This window comes from Nuphar pumila, chromosome 5 (assembly GCF_984573655.1).
Source record: "Nuphar pumila chromosome 5, dmNupPumi1.hap1.1, whole genome shotgun sequence".
Taxonomy (NCBI): domain Eukaryota; kingdom Viridiplantae; phylum Streptophyta; class Magnoliopsida; order Nymphaeales; family Nymphaeaceae; genus Nuphar; species Nuphar pumila.
In genome coordinates, this window is record NC_143253.1 from 1,811,407 (window position 1) to 1,817,406 (window position 6,000).

Below are 6,000 nucleotides of genomic sequence, written 5' to 3' on the forward strand. Positions count from 1 at the left end.
AAGTGGTTGTAGTAGTCCTTCGGGTCGTTAGTATTGAATTTTTACTTGCTAGTACACCAAACACTTGCTTACAAACTCATCAATGTTTCTCTTCATTCCGCTCTACCAAAATATAGCATTGAGGTCTCGATACATTTTGATACTATCCGGGTGGATGACATATCTTGAGTGGTTTGCATCATCCAACAATTGATTTTTGAGCTAGTCATTCTTAGGAATGCATACTCTGTGATAAAATCTGAAAAGACCTTGATCGTCAACCTTAAAATTTGATTCCTCGACTTTAGAAATTCTCTTTCTAACTTTGCCCAACTCTGGGTCTAATGGTTGTCATTTCTAATCTGCTTTTACAATTCTAACTTCAATGTGGTTTGCACAAATAATAATCGACCTAGTAAGCATCGAGCTTCTGCTTTCTAATGTGCGACTAAAGAAAACAAATTGCAGAGTCTATTTTTTTCTATTTTAATGCTTGTATTAGTCAAAAAATATTGAATGAAAAAAAAAATTAGAAGTCTTTTTTGTGTGTTCTTATGAGAGATGTCAAGAAAAAGAGAGTAGGTGAGATAATGAATCACGTGCTGAACCCGACCAGATCGACCTCACCTCCGAATGCTATTAGTTCATGTGCAATTTTTTTGGCCTAAGCCGGAGCTAACGTGTTGTTAAATGCCTAGCTGGTGACCCCATCCATCCATATATTAGTAGGGTGTTGTTGCACCTATTGACTGAAAATCATTGATGAATGATTTCTCTAGACGTGAATCGTGTTATGACCAGCATGCATTTGTTGTGTGCTCTAACGCTGTACGCCATAGGTTCCCATCATCCGCATCATTGATCTAGTGTAGTGTAATTGCACAAAAAAGTGACGTCCCATATCCATTCATGACATATGTCTAGTTCATGTGTCAACCCCACAAGATCTAAACTTGTGTGTTTTTAGGCCAAAGATAAACCCCACAAGATCTGAACTTCTGTTACCTGAATCTCGGATATGTGTCAAACAAAGACGTACAAATGCCATTGCACGAATATGATATCGAAGCTGAACCTGCTACTACTGTTGTTATTACTCTACCACTACCACTTGCATACTCATGGATCTCGTTCTTGGGGAAAAATCAATACAGAAAATTTTCTTGATATTTGAAAAACTTAGTTTTTCTCAGAAAAATCTTTGGAAATATCAATATATGAAAAGTACAAAATAATAAATACAAACAATATGAAAATGCTACAAAAGGCATCTTTATTGCATAAAAATTAGGTCAATATAAAATACTTTTAAATATAGGTGATAATTTAACAAATATCGTATATGTTAAAGATATCATCTTTTATATATATAGGACTTTAAAATATCATGATAAAATCATGATATTTTCAAAATATAAACAATATTTGTGGCTAGGATTCTGTATTCACGCAAATTATAATGATTATGACAATGAAATAATGTTCAAATAAATATAATAATGAGGATTATTTGTTTGAGAATGAGGAGAAGATCATGATACTGATGATGAGACAATGGCGATGATCAAATCACAATCATGAAGAGGATAGTGTGATGAGATATAAAAGAAGAGGGTAATGAACTTAATTAGTGCTTTTGGTTGGAACGTTCAGTTTCTGATTTGGATCGCACAAGGCCAGAGTCCAAAGGAACCTAAGTTAGATTGTTTCGTGCTTCAGTCCAGATTTAGAACACCAACATCGACGTTTTATTGTCATAAAAGTGCACACCTGGATAGGTCTGGAATAAAATCCATGTCTAAGGAGGTCCATAATAAATATTGATGGATCCAATAAGAAAGTAAAGTCCAGTTACAAATTAGTTGAGTCCAAACCCACTAAGATTCTCAACGAATTTAGATGAGGATAAAAAGCACTGTTACTGATATTGCCAATATTTTGAAAATATCATGATATTATTGGCAATTTCAAGGTTGCTGATAATATCGAAAATATATTGCGATATTTTCAAAATATCGTGATATTTTTTAGATTTTTTTTATTTTAAGTTTGCATTTCCTAGCTTTTGGTTTCTTTTATTTTTTAAAACCTTTAAAACATGTTTATTTATATTTTTGAAAGAAAAATAATACAAAACTTCTTATTTTTTTAGTTTTTTTGTTGTTATTTATAATTTTTTCAATTTTTTAAACTCCTAAAATTTATCAAGTTTTGAAAATCTTTTCTAAAAATACCCTTGCCGGGAAATTACCTTTAACTATACAGGTGACCATGATAAAAAGGTTCCTAATATGTTTAGGTTTATTAAAGAGTTGATGACATGCAGACCAGCCATCTAATCTGACCTGCTAGAGGACAAGCACCCCTCACATTTTTGTCGGGGGCTGACCAGCTTTTCACCCACCCGCTGTGCTGTGGTGGTTAAGAGAAGAAATTCTGATCGTTCTACTAAAATTATGGTGGAGTGAGTAAAAAAAAGGTAGCTGGGCTGCACAAAGAGTTCTTGGTAAACTAGATTCTGTAAGGAAATGATCATTGGACAATGGCAAGGCAAAATTTGATCAGTTAAATAACTAGGAGGCTGATTTGAAGACAGTTCAGGTTCTAATGAATGAAACAGATAATCTAGAAGTAATGAAGAGTTAAAAGAAAGGCATGACTTAGGAGACTCTCTTCCAACTAGTGTTTTTTTATCTCCTAATTGTATATCAGAGGAGTGACATCTCATCACTCCTTTGTATGTGCCAATTCTTCCAATCAACCTAATTTGAACATATCTGGTGGTGAGGTGTTTCATTAACTTTTGCAGTCATGAAAATTGGTATGTGGAATATTAGGTTTTTGGGTTCCCTTGATAAGCAATGCTTTCTTTCCAATTACATTCGGGTGCATCAGTTTGATATTTTTTGCGTTTCTGAAACCAAGCTTGAAGATTTTTTTCTTCTTTTTTTTCGACAGAGAAAGCTGGGGTTAGGCAGATCCCTACCAGTTATACAACCACACCATTGGGATTCGAACTTGCAACATCCCAACACAAGGTGACGTGCATTCAGTATATGGCCCGGTGACCACCGATTTGAAGAAATATTTCTAGCGTGAATTTCATTCGTTGTAGGAATTTGCAGTGGTGCATTGGAGGCGACTTCAAGGCCTTACAATCGCTTGAATATGCTAATAATTTTCCTACATCTCGCGTACCATGCTTAAATTTCATGCATTAGTGGATAAATGGAGCCTCATGGAAGTGCCAGTGAGTGGTGGTCAATTCACATCTTTGAAAAAGCTTGATAGGTTTCTCACTTCAACTCATTTTGTTCTAAACAAGCATGACCTTTTAGCTTACAGGGAGCCTCGCACGATCTCGGACCATGCTTATATTTGTATTCAATGGGATGAGGGCTGGCCTAACAGGTCCAAGGGGATTAGTCTGGAATTCTGGTGGTTTGGGGTAGAAGGAGCTGTAGACAAAATGAAAGAGTGGTGGAGCAGATGGGCAGCTATTTGTATAGTAAAGAAAATCGCATTTGGTAGAAGCAAGCTTATTGAGTGTGGCAAAGACAACTTTGCTCTTATTTCCTCATGGAAGATGAACTTCGTACTTTGCAAGGTCAAATGCAGCCTTGTCTAACTAAAAAGCAAGCTAGCAAACAATATAAGTAGGGTTTTTACTTAAGAAAGCAGAAAATACATTAAAAAATAATATTTTTTTCAAACTAAAGTGTTTTGAAATACTAAAATCTATTTTCACATGAAATAGTTTTTCACGGGATCCAATTCGTAAGAATGTGGATCGCGGGATCTGGAACTAGATCCGAAAGAAACCTTTACTTAAGGTTTTTTTCTATCCAAACACAGCACAAGAGCACCCAAATAATATTAACAGAGTAATAAAAGACTCAAAGGTGGTGCAATCATTGTATTCCGGTACCCAAAAAAACAAGACCTAATCTAAAAGTCGGGGAGCTACCAGAAAATTTCTTCAATCTATGATCAGTTACAAATTTTGAAATTGATTTTGGACTAGGAAAAAAGCAGAATATGAGAAAACTGCTAAAATGACAAAAAAAATCTAAGAGATTTTCAATGACACCTAACTCGCTAGAAAACGATAAGTGGGTCTTTATTGAGATATTGCCCTGACAATGCGCTTATGACAGGAGAAAAAAAGGTATCCAAGTACCTATTCTGACCAATCTAGTCTATTTTCCAGTCACCAACACTAGAAATAAAAAAGAATAGTAAGAAGAACCAAAAGATAATAGGAAGTTAGATTTTCATCGACATTGCAATCACCCTGATATGATGTACGACTAGAGAGATATGGCTTGTGGAAGATAAACTGTCTAGAGACCACCTTCTGTAGACCAGAATTTTGTCTTGGTTTTGCAAACCTGAAATGATCACCCTAGAGGGATTTTTGGTTCAATCTCAAAACTTAGAACTTTTATATCAGGATCTCAGCATTCAAACGACTATGAAAACATTGATTTTCAATATTAGAGCACTAAGATATGATTTGAAAACCAGGAGTGGGTCAACAAAAAATAGTAAAAAAATGAGTTTTTTTTTTATCAATTTTTGCATATTTTCCTAGGCCTTAGAGGCAGAAAACTCACACCAAAAATGAGGAACGTAGCAATGAAAGTCTATTTTCTAACAGACTCCTAGAACATGATGATATGACTCATAGGTAGAGAGAGATATGGCCCTGCCAGCAAGGTAGGGTCATACTAAAAAAGTAAAGCAGAAATGCATTTTGGATCCAGGGTGAATCCAATATCCAAAAATACTAAAAAATAAAGGAAAAATTGACCTTGCAATACTAAAATCCTAGAGATCTCTGATTTTGATGTTTAGATGAGTGATCATACCATGATTGTCATTTTGTAGATCCTCAAATTTTAAAAACAAAACTAGTCTGAACAAGTTTTGGATTCAAAATCAAGATCCAAATTTGAGAAGACAAAAAAGATTGTGTGGTCCACTCTTTAAGGAGAGCACATTTCCTCCTCCTATGAGTAGGGATCAACCGCTCTGAGAACTTCAAAATCTTCAATGTTTGGGCTTTAGAGCACATTTACTTTGTATGTGGATCCTAAAAGAAAATGAGTTTGATGGTGTAAACCACCATCAAGGCTTAAAAACATGAAACAAGAACAATTATGTTCTACTTTAGAAAAACCTAGACTTTTAATGATAAATAAATTAAATATATGCATTAAAAAGTGCAAGCGAACTGAATCTCGCCTCGGACTTAAGTAGCCCTTTCTTAATGACGTTGACGAGCACACAGAGACTCTGTTAGCACTCCAATTAGGTGTGGGCTCTAAGAGACTCAGTAAGATAAAGGATCTAGACTTATACTAGAAACGGTTGGCACAACAGGCTAGGCTCTCATAGGCAGTTTGGGTGTCCGGCATTCAGATGCTAGGTTGGGCAGTAAGTGTGACAAATTTAGGTGCTCAGGTGCTAGATGCTAAGCAAGGGAGATGTGGTCCCTATTTATAGATTTAATGTTGGGTATGGATCTTAGTTCTATTGAGTTCAGGGCCCAAAGATTTGAATATGCCTATGGATGATGTGGCGAGATCCTATTAGTTGTTTCTTGGTAGGACTCCTTGCTATTGACCATAGTTACCTTGCTTAGGGGCTAAGGTTCTTGAAATAAGAAGATAGATAAAGTAGCTTTCTTGGATTCCAGAATATAGGCTAGGTTCATTGTATGGAGTTTTTGACATTTTAAGATAGGAATGAGAGGTTTCTAAAGGTTTATAATCAATATGAGTGTGAATCTAGACAAAATGGGATGCTAACAACATACGATGCTAATGACACATGGTGCTAACACTACAACAGAGCAGTAGATTAGCGACGACCACCTTTCGTCGCTAATCCGTCGCTAATCCGTCGCTAACCATGTTAGCGACGGATTAGCGACAACGCGGCGACAGTATGCTTACGTCGCGAATATTTCGACGCTAACTGGCGACGGAATTATTCCGTCGCCAAGTCCGTCGCTAA